This window comes from Hemitrygon akajei, chromosome 4 (genome assembly GCF_048418815.1).
Source record: "Hemitrygon akajei chromosome 4, sHemAka1.3, whole genome shotgun sequence".
NCBI classification, from domain to species: Eukaryota; Metazoa; Chordata; class Chondrichthyes; order Myliobatiformes; family Dasyatidae; genus Hemitrygon; species Hemitrygon akajei.
The window spans coordinates 50,412,432-50,429,667 of record NC_133127.1 but is presented as its reverse complement, the minus strand read 5'-3'; the positions used below and the strand labels follow the sequence as shown (position 1 = coordinate 50,429,667).

General features: G+C 42.0%; 1 protein-coding gene and 1 long non-coding RNA gene across 6 annotated transcripts in view; one reads left to right on the top strand and one right to left on the bottom strand.

Annotated features, from left to right (window-relative positions):
- LOC140726322 (uncharacterized) overlaps positions 1-3,583 on the bottom strand; it is a 34,601-nt gene extending 31,018 nt beyond the window's left edge. The window contains exon 1 of the long non-coding RNA XR_012098612.1: positions 3,272-3,583. This is a non-coding gene — a long non-coding RNA (uncharacterized lncRNA). The remainder of the gene's footprint in view (positions 1-3,271) is intronic.
- The window catches only part of psd3l (pleckstrin and Sec7 domain containing 3, like), a 502,996-nt gene that overhangs the window by 104,826 nt on the left and 380,934 nt on the right, over positions 1-17,236 (top strand). Inside the window, exon 1 of one of the 5 annotated variants that reach the window (XM_073042547.1) lies at positions 3,453-3,471. The exons of 2 other annotated variants lie outside the window; for them this stretch is intronic. The gene's annotated coding sequence lies outside the window, so the exon portion shown is untranslated. Of the gene's footprint in view, positions 1-3,452; positions 3,472-3,806; positions 4,236-5,184; positions 5,204-17,236 lie in introns of those variants that run through there. 2 more of the 5 variants (XM_073042546.1, XM_073042548.1) reach the window with 2 other exon arrangements.

Here is a 17,236-nt window from a genome sequence, read left to right as displayed (position 1 = left end):
TTTTTTCTCTTCTAGTTTACATATTGCATTGAACTGTTGCTACTAAGTTCACAAATTTCACGTCACATGTCGGTGATAATAAACCTGATTCTGATTCTTTATATTTTTCTCGTTTTTCTTCTGGTTCAGTGAAAATGTATTCACGTTGTTACTTGTTATTCTCTGTCAGAATGGGATCCTTGCAAACTATCTCCAAGGAAGTTCTTCGGAAATTCTTATCTTCGTATACGAATCACTGGCCTTATGCTATGTGATTAATGACACTGACATATTGTGTAGCAACTGTGCCAGTGACCTCTGGATCAGAAGGTCATGTGTTCAAGCTCAAGCCAGGGATATGATCATATAATCCAGACTGGCATTTATGTGTAGAAATAGTGTGCTATGCATAACAATGTGAATTTTTCTTTTATTTATTTAAGATCATTTGTGAGGAGTGTCAATTTTCTTTACAAAGTGCATAGAAGTGGAAATGGGTAAACACAGTTACAGACAACTTTGGGATGTGGGAGGAAACTGGATCACCTGGCAGAAACCCATGTAGTCACAGGGAGGATTTCCAGATTCAAAGAGGCAGCACCCAGATCAGAAGTGAACCTAGCAACTCTGCCAATGTGCTTCTGTTGGTGAAAGTGATTGGTCAATGGTCCATTGGAACATTCTGAAAACCAAATGTGGCATTCTTAAAACGAAGTGAATTAAAATCTAAATTGTGCAAGGCTGGTATTAATTATTGATGTGGAGTATTATTGGTGAAAATCTTCTCATTTCCAGGTGAACCTTCAGAAGGTTTTTTCCATTTTTGTTATCATTGAAAATTCAAGACAATATAGACAATAGACAATAGGTGCAGGAGTAGGCCATTCAGCCCTTCTAGCCAGCACTGCCATTCACTGTGATCATGGCTGATCATACACAATCAGTACCCCGTTCCTGCCCTCTCCCCATATCCCTTGACCCTTAATTTAAGAACTAGAGACAGGAAAAGGCCAGGGACACGTGGAGGCTACCACATCATAATCAATGCGTATCTTCCAACATCGTGGATGAAATATTGAAAATGAGAGACGTAGACCATTTGGCCCTTTGAGACTGTGCTGTATCTGCATTCATTACCCTGTTACAGCTTTTGCTCTGTGCCCTTGATCCCTTTAGCCCCAAGGACAAGATTTAAGTCCTTTTTGAATATATGGAATGATTTGGCTTCAATTGCTTTCTATGGAAGAAAATTCCACAGGTTCACCTCTCTCTGGGAGAAAAAAATCTTCTCTTCATTTCATTCCAAGATTGTTTACCCATTTTCCTTAGACAAGAAAACCCTTGTCCTCGGCTTCCCCAGGAACATCCTTCCTCCATCTAATCTATTCAGTCCTGTTGGAATTTTGTAGGTTCAATCAAATTCCTGCTCGTCAATGCTAAGCTGATTCAGCCGCCTTAAAGATCTCACTCAGCACTATCTACAGACAGTTGAGTAATATTCTTCGTGTCCCTCTGTCTGGTTGATTGTCTCATTTCTGTTTGTGAGACTTAATGTGTAAATTGGTTCCCTTGTTCCTCCATATCAGAACATAACCTATACTACAAAAGTGCTTGCCCATGAATATTATTGGGAGTTTCTGAGATTGCAAAAGATGTCAACATAAGTTTTACTTGTTTCCACACCTGTTTGTGGAGCTTGCACTGACCCAACTCTTAATCTTCAAAACAACCCCAAAATTAGTTATCATACTATTTCTCACGCTTTTGAAAGTTTCAAGATTTTTTCAACTGAACTGTTGTCCCACAGATCTATACTCTATATTCTTTCTCCCTTGTTGGTGATGTAGCTTGGGTTGCTTCATGTATTTAAAGGTACTTCACAAATAAAAGTTGCAGTTGTCCAGAAACATGCTGTGTTTCAGTAAGTCATTCTTTACTGTTAATCATTTTTGGCAAGGTTGATGTGCCCTTACTCTCTGCATCTTCTCCTCTTTCAAATACCCTGCCTTGCCTTTGGCATGTACCAACTCATTAAATGTGGCTGCACAGTTGTCACATGGATATGTTGTGAACAAGTCCGTTCACTTAGAGTAAAGGATTTAATATAAGCACACATGCAAAATGCTAACTTTATGTTACTCATATAGGTGATTAATTCAGCTATCAAAACTTTTGTTGAATATGTAGATTGTGTAATGACATTCACCTAAAGAGGAAGAGACCCACTGGTATCTGATCTTGACTCTCCAATACAGCTACAAAGGTGCATCAATTAAAATTTTAAAAATATACTCCATCCATGCAAAACCGATGTAGTCCGTTGTGTAAAAAAAAGACAAAAAAAACCTGATAGCACATTCGATTCCATTCTGGAAATTGATCTAATTTGAAGGGAAACACAAGAGATTCTGCTGATGCTGGAAATCCAGAGTAACACACACAAAACACTGAATGAACTCAGCAGCTCGGGCAGCATCAATAGAAAGGAATAAAGAGCCAGTTCCAATGAAGGATTTTGGCCCGAAAAGTTGACTCTTTATTCCTTTCCATAGGTGCTGCCTGACCTGCTAAATTCCTTCAGCATTTTGTGTGTTAAAAGATCTAAATCTAAGATTGTTGGCCTTCAGGCTATCTGATACAGGACACCTCTTTTAAGAAGCCCCATCATGAATCTAATTGTCTTTCAAGTGTTGTGATTTGTTCTGTATTACTGAATCTGTTCCTTTATCGGGTATTATTTATCTAAACGTGTTTCTGAATCTGTAGATAGTTCTTAGTGTCAGACAAGCTGTTGCTGAATTTCATGGCATTCCTGAAGCTTCTGCTTAATCTGATTTTCACAAAATTATATCCAACCTTCTTGATGAATAAATCGTATTAGGCTATTTAAACCCTTTATCACTCAGGATGAATCTTACATTTTACTGGAATCTTGCTGGCTTACTATAACCTTTCTCACAATATCATTGATACTCTTACCTAATCCCTGCTGCTTTATTCGGTGGTATTTTGACTGTTATTTTAGTTCGGAGTAGAACTAAATGTCTCTTGTTTTATCGCATGGTGTTATTCTCAGTATTATTTTGTCTTATAGTATTACTCAGTGCTGTTATCAGTGTTATCTGAGAGAATTAACAGTGAATCTCGATAATTTCACTTTATATCACAGTATTATAACCCTTTATTGTTTTCTCTCCTATTATTTTTGATATTTTCTATCATTTTCTAACTAATACTTATTTTCTCACGATTACTTAATTTTACTATTTGTCTCACTGCTACTGGTTGTTACCTAAATGTTATTGAGCTTCCGAGTTCACAGTCTGAGGCTCCGTCCCGACCCCCTCCTGTCGCCCCTTGCCCGGCTCTCTGTTCTGGAAGCCATGCCTTTGGCGGGGCTGCTGGATCCAGCGCTCCGCTTCTCACAACGCAGGTAGAGGAGGCGGCTGAACGACGAGCTTCGCGGCGTAGAGGACCGACCTGCGGGGAAAGGTGAAGGGGAGGGGCGCGGTGGAAAAAAAAACTGCGCGACGGTTTAGGTTCCTCCCACGGGGCCGGACCGGGCCTTTCCTGGGGGGTGGGGGTGGAGGTGAGTGGAAATAGTTCAGCCACGTGTGGAAAAAAGTGGGCTCTTACCTCCCACGGGAGGCACTGAACCAAACATAGACACACATACACCTCCGCCCCACCAGCCGGGAGGAGAGAGAGAGACAGAAAAAGAGAGCGCTTTATGAGTGACACACAGAAGCGCTCACTCGGTGTAAAGCGAGCGTGAGAGAGAGAGAGAGAGAGAGAGAGACGTACACACCTCATATGTGCTGAACGCATTCTGGGTGTAAGAAGGAAGGTGCAAGGATCGCTGCCGAGGAAGACGTAACTGAGTTGGTAGACAGGAGAAGTTGGGAAGAAGGAGAGGGAGATGCAGACTCATCGTACAGAGGCCAGGGTCTGTCAGGAAAACATGGACCTATCGAGGGACACTGAAAAGAAAAGCAGCAGAGGCTGAGTGGGTGTATAATCGAAGGAAGATTGTGCAGAGGAGGAGGGAGTGCACAGGAAGAGAGGGGCAGAGAAAGAGAGAGAGGGGAGGGAAAAAAAGACATTGCACAGGGGAGTAGAGAGAGAGCGCCTGTGCGCCTGGGCAGAGAGACTCACAGCACAGAGGAAAGGAGCGCCAGGCTTCACAGAGGGAAAGAGAGGGAACCCGGCACTCGCCTCTCAGTTTAGGAGTCAGAGGGGACGGCGGCAATGACAGGGTAAGAGGCGCTCGCTGTTCGCTCGCACCGTTTGGCATTGTTACATTAAACCCTTCACTTCGGTAATCTGATCGGACTGTTCGCAAATGTGGCAAAAGAAACCTTCCTCCGCTCTTTGTCTGCTCTCTTGCCGGCGAATGTCACCGCTTCGAGCATTTTAGCGAAACCGAAAGGAAAGGCTCCAAGACACAGCTGAATTCTAATTTTGAGCGCTTCCCGGTTCGAAGCGCCCCTCACTCCATCTGTCACCCGCTTATCTTTGTGTCCGATAAATCCTTGTTTGTTCACCAGCATTTTTTTCACAGTGGAACGTCACAATGCTGGCATTAGCGGCTCTTTGGTACTGACGCTTATTCAGGTTTGTTGCAGACTCTAGAGGAATTTAAAACGAAACAGTACTGACACCAGGAATAAGCGAAAAGTGTGCAATTTCATTTTTTAAAAGGAAAGAAGCCGAATCGCTGTTTCCCTGGGATCTGAACTTTACTGGTGACATGAGAATGGAGTGTGGGGATCCCAGGGGCAGTGGCAGTGACTGCCCTCACGGGCTCAGTAAGAGGGGTTGAAACACAGTGCCACTGGCTCAGAGTGAAGAAAATAAGTTCAAGCTCCTTTTTCTTCACCCGCCAGGAAGTTTTGTTTGTATGGTTTCAGTATTGTCCCGTGCAGTTTGTTTGCAAACTATTGGAAAACAAGAATCGGAACGTGGACGAAGTGCGCGGGTTTGCCGTCCACTAATAAGAGACAACTTTTCGGGGGAGGGGGGGATTAGAAAACTGGGTAGTGAATCTGTTGTGAACCGTGCATCTCAAAGGCACCCACATGGTTTATAAATATCGGCCGTACACTGGACTGTAAACCACCCGCAGTCTTTATACATCGTGGGTTGTTGGTCTGAGAAACGACGTGGGCTTTATGTGCTCGCAACCAGGGGAAGGTGATGCTGTACAATTTCATGCAGAATTAAGGTAATTTTAAAACCCTGATTGCCAATTATATGCACGCTGTGAGCACTTTTGGGTGCTCGTATTGCAGGAAAACATAATTTAAAAAATAATAAATCACTGGCCTGGAATTGCCAAGGTGTGAATCTTAAGTAAGGCTGTTTCATTTGCGATCGTGTGTTGTATTGAGTGCCACGCACCAGATCTCATCCAAGGGATGGGGTTGCAGGAAAGAAACATCGGAAAAGGTTTAAGAGATTAACCTCTGAAGAAGGACTGCATGACTTTATTTTCTTGATCACTGAAGATTAAGGGATGATCTAATTAAAGTTGTTCAAATATTATAAATAGTTGAAAGAGAGTGGATAGTAACTTCAATCCACTACTAGAGTAGAATGTGCCTTTCCCCTCCCCTAGCAATCCCTAGCCCCTTCTAACTGACATTGTCCCACCAAAACAAAGTGGACTGTTGAATATGTGAGCAGTTAAGTTTTTTTTGGTTAAGGAGAGTACTAGCAACCAAGTGATAAATAGGGTTAAATTGCTGGTCATTCCTAACAGGTCAGGTTAGAGGGGCTGAATGATCTCCTCTTGCTTATTAATAAATCAAATAACTATTCCGCACAACTATCCAATGAGGGACTCTGCAGAGTTTGTTAAATGTGCACGTCTGAGATTATGTGAAAAATGCTTATTAATTACCCGATGGTTCAAACCTCAGCACCTCATCTAGAATTACTTAGATTAAAACATCAAGACAGTGTGTAGGTAAACACGAGGAAATCTGCAGATGCTGGAAATTCAAGCAATTTCGGCCCAAAACGTCGACTGTACTTCCTATAGATGCTGCCTGGCCTGCTGCGTTCCACCAGCATTTTGTGAGTGTGTAGGTAAGCCGTTCTCCTGGCTGGAACATCACCGTATGAAACAGTTTCAATGAATCACAGAATTTCTTTGCAAAGGAGATCATTCCACCCATTGTGACAGTGGAAACTGGATCTGAACTTGAGGTTGAGCCCATGTTCATGTAATCTGTGCCGTGCAGATTACAGCTCTTCCTATACTCTTTGGGCAACTTTTAAAGGTGGTGAGGTTTCCTGCTCCCCACCTTTTCGGCAGTAAGTTCTAGACTCTCATCATTTATTAACTTCCTTTAATCCTTCTCCTAATTAACTGAAATCCTTGCCTGATTTAGTTCTGTTTAGGAAACAGAACTTCCTAAACTTCTGTTTAGGAATAACATTTGGAACATGTCAATTCAAGTGGGTTGATTAAGTCATGTCTAAAATCCTTAAAATGTTTCTAATTGAATCAGTGAGGCCAAATAACATTCTTTGGATATTGAGCCAGAGATGTAAACAGTTCATTCTGTATTACAGATTCAGACTTGAGTGTTTTCCATAAAGTTTTGCAGTCCCTGGATTCTGGAAACACTTGTAAAATATGCAGTGATCTATTGTCCTGAAATGAATTGCTGTGTAGTTGTTTAGATATACATGCAGTGCTACAAGCTTTGTACTAATACACTAAATGATTTTCACATGACAGATACGGTGGACTATTATACACCACTCGAATGAAGATCAGAAAACAAGTGGACAGTATTTGTGATTGTAGGTTAGAGTGATATCAGCTTGAATAGCTCAATCTTCCCAGAAACAGTAGTTGGTAGTGTGATTTCAATACCAATTCCCCTCCTGTGTTTGTTCAATAATCAATATTTTGTGAATGCTAGTTTGTAAGTTCCATGTTTTGTTAATAATACATACTTTACAAATGGAACATGGAAAAAAGTATTGGCCGGTTAAACGCCATGTTGGTCATGATGTGCGTGTGCTTATATATCCAATTTGGAACATCTGTTTTCAAGTACCCTAACCTCCCAGAATTGGATAAATTATTAGGATTTTTTAAAAATTCAAGAATAATTACAGCCATTGCTGGAAAATATAAAAGGTGGTCAGGGAAAATTACTGTCAGCATATTTGTTGAAATTAGTAAACAAAGGTTAATGCTTGGCAGTTCTGAATTATTACCATGGTAAAGTCTATTTATTATTGAGACAACTAACTCTTTCTTGTCCTTGTCTGGAGGCATTTTTAGACGCATTACAGAGATTCTGATCACCCATAATTGCCCTTTCTAGTCAATACATATTCACAGTTTACTTGCCCACAGATCCTGGAAGCTGGTAATGATCGGAAATATCAGTGGATACTGAATAGGAGAAGGGACCTGGGCTGATACAATCTAAACTTCAGCGGTTGAGGCCACTTGTAACTTGCCTGTTGCTAACCATCCCTGCTTCTTGTGGTGCTTCGTGGTATGGATAAATCCATGGTACTACAAAGAGAATACCGCATACAGTAATTTGATGTAACTTGGTGATATTGTGGCCTGTTCTCTACCCAGTGTGACCTGCATTGCACACAATCTCTTTGTTTAGCTCATGAATAAACCCTCTTTACAGTGATGACCTTTCTCCTTTAAAAACAACAGTTCTTTATAAAGTACTGGTTTTTCTAACCTATAACCTAACTCCATGGCAACTATAGCCCTGAAGTCATCAATCTATTCCCAGATGATTCATTTTATAAATAGCAAAATATAATATAAATAATACATTGATCTGCACTAGTGACAAACCCTACATAGTTACATAAGTATTTTAACTAATGTCCACATTAATGGAAAAACCTTAAGGTCTATTGGGAAAGAAGTGAAGAAATGGGAGGCGAAGGGAAGGAATACTAATGGGACGGCTCGTTCAACGAGTTGGCACGTGCTGATAGGCCCGTAGTAGTGTAACTACAGATGTATTCTTTGCATTTAGTTCTAAGCATTGAAAGCAATAAATGTAACCCGAAACAAAAGATGTTTTCTGGTGTAGAAGTCATTGGTTTGGTTCGGGTCAGATCCTGCAACCCACCTATGGCTTTTGCATGTCTTGGGTTAGTAAGACCTGGCAGCGCCCATACCTCTCCAGGCCTGACCACAGCCGATGTCCTCCAACTCAGTGGCTCGCGGTGGTCTCGAACACTTAGCTGTTTAGTTCTTTGGGGAACTCGTCCACCCTGGCTGGTGACTTCGTCGGTGAGGTCCTTTGCCCAGATGGATCAATTAACACCACCCCCTGAAGTTGTTTAGCCCACCAGCTGACATGGTGTACCAGGGTGTACCACTTGGAGGCAGATGTGAGATGGATGAGGACCAGTGACGCCTGTTCACCTTGCAAGGTAGAGTACAGCTGCCATCAAGGTAGAGTACATCAAAGGTGCAACCTCTATCCAGAGCCCCCTACACCTCTGGATAAAGGCAATTATTATAAGTTACTTTTATGTTAAATTATTGTGGGATTCCCCTTCTAGAATTAATCCATTTTAACAAGGCTTCACAATTGCTATCAGAATGATAGCTATTTCTTTCAAAGTTATAAGTAAACTTATTATCAAATTACGTATATGTCACCATATACAACCCTGAGATTCTTTTTCTTGCAGGCATACTCAATAAATGCATCATAGATTAAAAACCACAATAGAATTAATGAAAGGCTGCAGTAATTTGGACATTCAACCAATGTGCAACAGACTGTGCAAATACAAAAAGAAAGCAAGGATAATAATAAATAAATAAGCAATAAATAACGAGCACATGAGATGAAGAGTCCTTGAAAGTGAGTTCATAGATCGTGGGAACATTTCAATGATGAGGCAAGCAAAGTTAAGTGAAGTTATCCCTTCGGTTCAACAGCCTGATGAGTGAGGGATAATAACTGTTATTGACCCTGGTGGTGTGAGTCCTGAGGCTGCTGTACCTTCTTCCTGATGGTGAGAAGAGAGCATGACCTGGGTGGTGGAAGTCCCTGATGATTCAGTGCTTCATGTGGATGTGCTTAATGGTGGGGATGATGTTTCCCGTGATGGTCTTTTTGTAGGATTTTCCATTCCAGGGCGTTGGTGTCTCCATACCAGGCTGTGATGTAGCCTGTCAATATACTCTGCACCACACATCTGTACAAGTTTGTCAAAGTTTTATATGTCATGCTGAATCTTCACAAACTCCTAAAGAAGTAGAGACACTGTTTCTTTGTAATTGAACTTACATCCTGGGCCCAGGACAGATCCTCAGAAATGATTACACCAAAGAACTTAAAGTTGCTAACCTTCTCCACCTCTGATCTTTCGATGAAGACTGGCTCATGGACCTCTGGTTTTCTCTTCCTGAAGTCAATAATCACCTCATTGGTCTTGCTGACTAAAGGTTGTTGTTACGGCACCACTCAACCAAATTTTCAGTCTCCCTCCTATATGCTGATTTGTCACCACCTTTGATTCAACTACAACAGTGGTGTCATCAGCAAACTTGAATATGGCACCGGAGCTGTGCTTGACCACATAGTAGTAAATGTAAAGCAAGTAGATCAGGGGGCTACGCACACAGTCCTGTGGTGCACCTGTGCTGATGGAGATCAGGGGGAAGATGTTGTGGCCAATCCAAACTGACTGGGATCTGTAACTGAGGAAATCCAGAATCCAACTGCACAAGGAGGTATTGAGGCCAAGGTTCTAAAACTTATTGATTAGTTTTGAGGATTTATTGATTAATTTCCTATTAACTTTGAACAAGAAAGAACTCCATTGATATTTGGTAACTTAAAACTAAGCTAGCAGTACATTTAGGAACAGTGGATTTGTCTCAGGGCAATTTCTGGATGGATGTCAATTATAGTTTAAAACAGAAATTAAGGGATGGTAAAATCTCCGTTGTGAAATTCTTTGTATCTGCCAAATATGAAGATGTATATAGTATGATTAAACACTTATTGGGCTTCCAGCCAGGTACAGGTACTGCTATCTTCATCAGGGATGATGCCTGGGCATGTCTAGTCTGATGATATTTATATCCCAATTGTGCATCCCTCCTGACTGGTTAGATCTCCTCCAATCAAGTTTCCACTGTCCCACCTTGTTTACAATTGAATTCCAGTTCTTACTTAGAGTGAGACCTTCACCTTTGTTAAAATTCTTTTCCTCTAGTTTTATTTCAATGGCTTGCTTCACCAGATGGTCCCAAAAGTCATTGGCATGGCACAGTAGTTTTGTGCTGTAATTAATTGTATGAAAACTATTTCAGACCTGGAGAATCTCCACAAGGAAACAAGACAATTACACATGATATTCCTACAGAATGACTACAAGGTGAAGGAAATCAATTGAGCCCTTAAAAGGGCCAATGAAAAAACCAAGAAACCTATCAACGAGGAGGAACCCATCACTATTGTCTATCTTCCCTACATTTCCACAGTTTCTGGAAGGATCACCAGAAGAAATACCGGAGTGATACCATCCACAAATCTGTGAGGAAGTTCAAATCCCAGCTTATGCGGGTCAAAGATGACCTGGGACTCAGTACAGCTGTGTTTACGGGATTCACTGTGAACGTGGAACAGCGTATATCAGCGAGATGTGGCACTCAGTGGAAACCTGCATCAAGGAGCACAGGAGGTGTATCCATTTGAGTTACCTGGAGAAGTCGGTGTTCGCAGAAGATTGTATTTACAATGGCCATAGAATTGACTTCAATGGCACAAAACTACAGTGCCATGCCAATGGTTTTTGGGACTGTCTGATGAAAGAAGCCATTGAAATAAATCTAGAGAAAAAGAATTTTAACAAAGACAAAGGTCTTACTCTAAGTTAGAACTGGAATTCAATTGTAAACAAAGTGGGACAGCGGAAACCTGATTGGTTGAGGACTAACCGATCAGGAGGGATAGTTGATGGGGATATATATATATATATACACACACCACTGGACTAGACATGCTGGTATCATTCCTGATGAAGAGGGCAGAGTTTGTCATTGAAACGCCAGTTAAAATCAATACCTGTGTCTGGCGTTCACCACCATTCACTAGAACCTTTTTTATGCATGTAGTATGCTACAGTGACTTTCTCCTATGCCAGTACTTTTTGACTCTAAAGCATATGCTCTCTTTTAAAATGCATTTTAAAAAAAAGCTTTCATTTTGTTTACTTCCAGGACTGGGATGTTGCCAGCTAGGCCATGTCCATCCCTAAATGTCCTTGAGAAGATGGTGGTATGCTGCTTTCTTAAACGCTGTGGTTCCTCTGAAGGTACATCACACTTCTGTGAGTCAGGAGGGCCCAGGGTTTAGACACAGCAATGATGAAGCACTGTTGTTATATTTCCAAGTCAAGATGATGGAAGACATACGGAGAATCTGTAGGTGATGGTGCCCCATGTCCTTGCTATACATACGTCTTAGAGATGACACAGACTGCTCTCACTGTATACAGAGGTGGAAGAAATGAATACTTTTGGTGTTAGGAAAGCTACTTGGACTTGTAAGGTACTGAGAGTTTTTGGTCTGCATTCTTGCAGACAATTAGAGCGTTCTCCATCACATTCTTATAAATGGTAGAGAGATTTTGGAGTGTCACGACATGATTCACTTACTGCAGGAACCCAGCTTCTGACCAGTTAAATTCTTGGGCAATAGATGTTGTAATGTTAATAGTGGGGGACTTGTCATGGTAACACCAGTCAATGTCAAGGGTAGCAGTGTTATTGGAAATGGTCATTGTTGAAACATGAACATCAGTCAGCACATTCAACCATGCAGCAGGGTCTTGCTGCCTGCAGGCATGGACTGAGGAGTTGCAAGTGAGCATCTCACAACTATCAGCAGATGTCCCCTCTTCTGACCTTTTGGTGGAAGATAGGTGTATGCCTGAAGTGGTACAAGATAGTTGGGCTGAGGGCACTGCCCTGACAAACTTTTGCAGTGATGTACTAGAACTGGAATTATTGGTTTGCAACAATCACAACAAATTTCCTTTTGTGTACAGTATGACTCAAATCACCGGCACATTTTCCCTATGATGCCCAATGAGATTTTCCAGGCTCTTCGATGACCCATTGCCCTTACATCAAAGGCAATCACTCTCACTTCCCTTCTGTAACTCAGCAGTCTGGCTCATATTTGGAATAGAACTGTAATGAGGTCTAGAGTAAGGTGGTCCTGACAAAACCTAGACTGGACACCATTGAGCAGTACATTGATGAATAAGTGCCACTTGTTAACACTGTCAGCAATGGTTCCATCACTTGGCTCATAATTAAGACTGGTAATCAGCAGGATTGGATATGCAGTCATTGGTCACAAGCTCATAATGTCCTCAAATGCCTCACAGGCAATGAAGTAATTTTGAAATGTTGTCACTGTTGTATTGAAGGTAAACTATATGGTACAGTCTGTTCATGGTAACGACCAGCTGATCAACATTAGTGTTGTTGATGGAGGGATAAATAGACTGTAACTCTGGGAAGAATGCCTTTTACCTCCTTGAATTATACATTGGAATATTTTATACCCACTGCAGCGTACAGACAGATATTAGTTGTATGGTGCTCCCTCAGTACCCTATTAAAGTATTAGCCCTGATAAGGTGCTCCAAGTCAGTTGAAGCCACGGAGTCAAAGTTCATATGAACAAAGTAATCTAATAGCAGGCTGTCATTGTTATAGACAATAGAGAATAGACAATAGACAGTAGGTGCAGGAGTAGGCCATTCGGCCCTTCTAGCCAGCACCGCCATTCACTGTGATCATGGCTGATCATACACAATCATTACCCCGTTCCTGCCCTCTCCCCATATCCCTTGACCCTGCTATCTATAAGATATTTATCTACTTAAAAATATTTCCTTTAATATCAGTTGGAAATTTGTGTTAAATGTTGGAAATCTAAAATAAAATTCAGAAAGCTGAAAAGTAACTGGGAACTAGAACCTAATGTTTCAGATATGAACTCTTAATCTTATACAGTATATGCGATGGCAACAAATATGCATCTGTTTTAGAAATTGGTGTCACCTTGTGCCAAAAATAATCTGTAGCACAATTATACTGATTCAGTCCCCATTCTGATCCCTCTCTTCTGCTGTGTACACATACACACTTGTTTTATTGACTAAACAACAGATAACTATGTACATTTTACTTCCCGAATTCTCTGTCATCAGAACATTTAGTATATATTTGTATAGTTCTATATGACAGATATAGTGTCTGTTGGAATAAATGACTTACTGAGCAAATATGCTGGTGCATTTAGAATGGGGTGCTATATTGGCATAAGCTGTATCCAGCGCAGAAGGTGAAAACTATTTCTTCCAGGAGAACCAAGTGTTTTAGGTTAGCAGTAAGATTACAAAACCCTTGTTTCGGCAATAATGTAAGATGTTCTGTTACAACACGTCCATTAGTGAGGTATGTAATGTACTGTAAGGCAAGCAGTGTTATTTCTACTCGAGACAAACGTGTCCATTTAATGATGGTTTGTGTTCATAGTTACAGTACTGTGCAAATGTCCTAGGCACAGGTATATTTCTTGTAGATTGAGCTTTCAAACTTGGCACAAAGCTCATGGTCAACCAGACATCAGTGATTCCTGCCCTTCTGAGTTCTCCTTGAGATGTGGACTTCTTGCAAAGCATTGAGAAATGGCAGCAATGCTGTTTCCACATGCCGTGGTGTTGTCACCTGTTTGCAGCCGCCTGGGAGGGGGCATCAGTAGCAGTGCCCATAGGTGGTGTGGCATAGCATCCATGCTGGCATCAATGTGGCACAGTGTCCACGCTAGCAACAATGCTGCATTCCAGCGTTCGCTTGTTGGAGGATAAGCTGGATTAAATTCATTCTTGGACAGCTGCAGGTTTGCTGTTGCCGACAGCATTCTATTTTTATCTTGTATGTGCTATATGCGCCTTGTGCTTCGTGTGACTGTTGGTACTGTGTTTTCCACCTTGGCCCCAGAGGAACACTGTTTCATTCGGCTGTATTCACGTATGGTTGAATGACAATTAAACTTGAAATTGAACTTGAGTTCACTGTATCCTAAGCTACTCACCCAGCTTGCCTGCTAAGTATCTTCAGTCCCACCTGTAACAGAGTCTATAAGCCCCTCAAACACAAATTATTGGACAAACTCAGTGGAACAGGTATTATCTATGGAGGGGAAAATGGACAGTCAATATTTCAGGTTGAGACCCTTCATCTGGACTCAAATTGTTTGATTGGAAATGTTGACTGTCCATTTCTCTCCATAGGTGCTACCTGACTTGCTGAGTTCCTCCAGTATGTTGTGTGTTGCTCCAGATTTCAGCATCTGCCATCCCTAATGTCTCCACTCCTGTCCCACTTTGGCTTCAACAGTTAGCTCAGACTCCAGATAACTTGAGTGGAGACAATAGGCCATCTGGGAAGAAGACAGTGAGTAGTTGGGGGAGGTATGTTGGACTCGCACAGTGTTGTTTTACCAGGAGGAATTACCCCAGCCTCCAAAAAACCCTAATCCCAATAAAACTGGGAAACTTGCATTAAAATATATTTGTATTAATTCCACAATACTACATAAAGGATGAATTTGAGCTTAATTTGACAGAACAGGTGGAATTCTGAATGATTGGTTGGGCTAAAATGTTCTAATAGTATTGGCCTGCTGAGGAGATTCCACAATTTAACTGTAATGCTTAAAGAAACTTAATGTGCTAAGTACCATTGCCAAGTCCTTATAGATGCAAATTCAAGATTGTTTAATGTCATTTCCAGTATACAAGAGTAAAGGAGAATGAAATAAATGTTAGTCTGGGTCTAATGCAGCACCAAAAAAAACCCCACACAATAAGAGTATAAACACATAAGATAGCTTGTATGTATAGTTTGTATGTCCATAAAGTGACTCCAGGCATATTAGTGTCTGTATATAAGGTAGCCAACAGGAAATTACGAAGTTGTGGTGGGGGTGTGTGGAGGGGTGAGTTAGTGCATGGAGGTGTTGAGCAGCCTAGCTGCTTGGGAAAGTAACTCTTTTGAGTCTGGTAATCTTGGCATGGATGCTTTGTAGTCCTCTCCCTGATGGAAATGGGACAGACTAATGCTCACTTTATTTGTCACGATGTTACCAGCCTATTTCCAGAACCTTTCTGTATATATGTCTTTGATGGCAGGTAGGCTGGTGCCGGTGATGCGTTGGGCAGATTTGACGACCCATCGTAGAGAATTTCTGTCTGCCACCGTGCAGTTTCCGTACCGTGAAGTGATGCAGCCTGTTAGGATGCCCTCTACTGTTCATCTGCAGAATGACTTGAACATAAATGTGCATAGTCAGCTCTCTTCAGAAAGCAGAGATGTTCGTGATTGTGTGGAGTGTGTTCTGGGACCATGAGAGGTTGTGCATGATATTCACTTCCAGGAGTTTGAAACTGCTCACAGTTTCCACCGCTGTGTCACAGATGTAGAGAGGGATGTGGGTGGTGTGAGTTCTTCTGGTCAATAACCATCTCCTTTATCTAGTTGACATTGAGGAAGAGGTTATTTGTGTGACACTAAGCCTCGAACTCTTCCACCTCCCCTCTGTAGGCTGCATTGCTGTTGTTGGACAACTTGACAATGTGGTTAATTGCGTGTTTGGCCATGTAGTCATGTGTGAGCAGAGTGCACAGCAGTGGGCTCAGCGCACATCCCAAGGGGGGACCTGTGTTGAAGACGATGGGGAGGGAGGAGCAGTTCTGCATCCTGACTATCTGAGCTCTGTTGGTTAGGAAGTCCAACACCCAGTTGAATGATGGTGTATTTAGACCAAGGAGTAGACTTTATTCACTAATGTCTGTGGGACAGTGTGTTGGATGTGGAACTGAAATCCAGAAACAACATTCTGACATAATGGTCCTTGTTTCCTAGGTGTGTCAGGACCAGGTGCATAACACACCTGTTGTAGAGCGGTTCTGTCAGTAGGTTTATCGGTGTGTCTGTTGTAGCAGAAATAGAGTTTTTGATATGTGCCATTACCAGCTGTTCAAAGCACTTCATGATGATTGGCGTCACTGTCAACAGCCAGTAGTCGTTTCAGTCTGAATGTGCAGAATTCTTTGGTACAGGAATGATGGTGGTTGATTTGAAGCAAGTGGGGACGGCAGCTTGGATGAATGAAGTGTTGAAGATGTCTGTAAAGACATCAGTGAGCTGGTGTGCACACTTCCTGAATATTCTGCCTGGGATGTTGTCAGGTCTGGCCACCCTACAGGAGTAAACTCTCTGCAGGAACATTCTCATGTCTGCTGCTGCTACAGGCAGTGGTTGCTCACCTGGCAGAAGGGTAGCTTTCAGGGTCAGCATTGTGTGTATTAAAGTTGTTTAGAGCATTAGGGAGGGAGGCATCACTGGTACAGTTGACACTGTTTTTCCTTATGCAGTCAGTAATGCCTTGATGCCCTGCCACATGACCAGGAATCTTTGTTGGACATGGTTAGTTGAATTTTTTTGGGTATAAATGGTGTTTGCTCTCTTGATGCCCAAGATGTGGTTCCTCCTGGCTGCTCTGATAGCTCCCGTGTCACTAGACTTTACGGCAGAATTCCGGCCTTGTAGTAGGGAGTGCACCTCAGCATTTAGCCAGTGTGTCTGGTTGGGCTATGAAATGACCATTCTTGAAGTATTAACATTGTTACACACTTCCTGATGTAGCTGATGATAGATGAGGCAAATTTCTTCAGACTTGTATGTTCTCTGTGGTGGCCTCCTTGAACATTTGCCAGTTACTCTGCTCAAAATAGTCCTGAAGCATAGAGGTTGTCTCATTAGGCCATGCAGTGATGGTCCTCTTGACTGGTTTCTCACATCCTATCACTGACGTTCTCTGTTCTCCAAATCTCTTCCCCACCTTCCCTCCTTTTAATAATTGCTTTCTTTCCCAGTCCTGACAAAGGGTTGCAGGCGTCATCTTTCCACAGATGCTGCCTGACCTGCTGAATGTTTCCAGCATATTCTGTATTTACTAGCAATGCCTTCTTTGCTGAAGGATTGGAGTCTTGGCACATGCCATTGAAACCCCCTGGTGTCTGAAGCCTTATCCAAATGGGGAAAAATACCCCAGACAGTGAGGACTGCCAGCAGAGCAATTGAACTTTGGCAGGGTCAGAGGCATCTTGGTGGAGCCACATCCTGACCTTGATCTTGGGTCACCAGGGA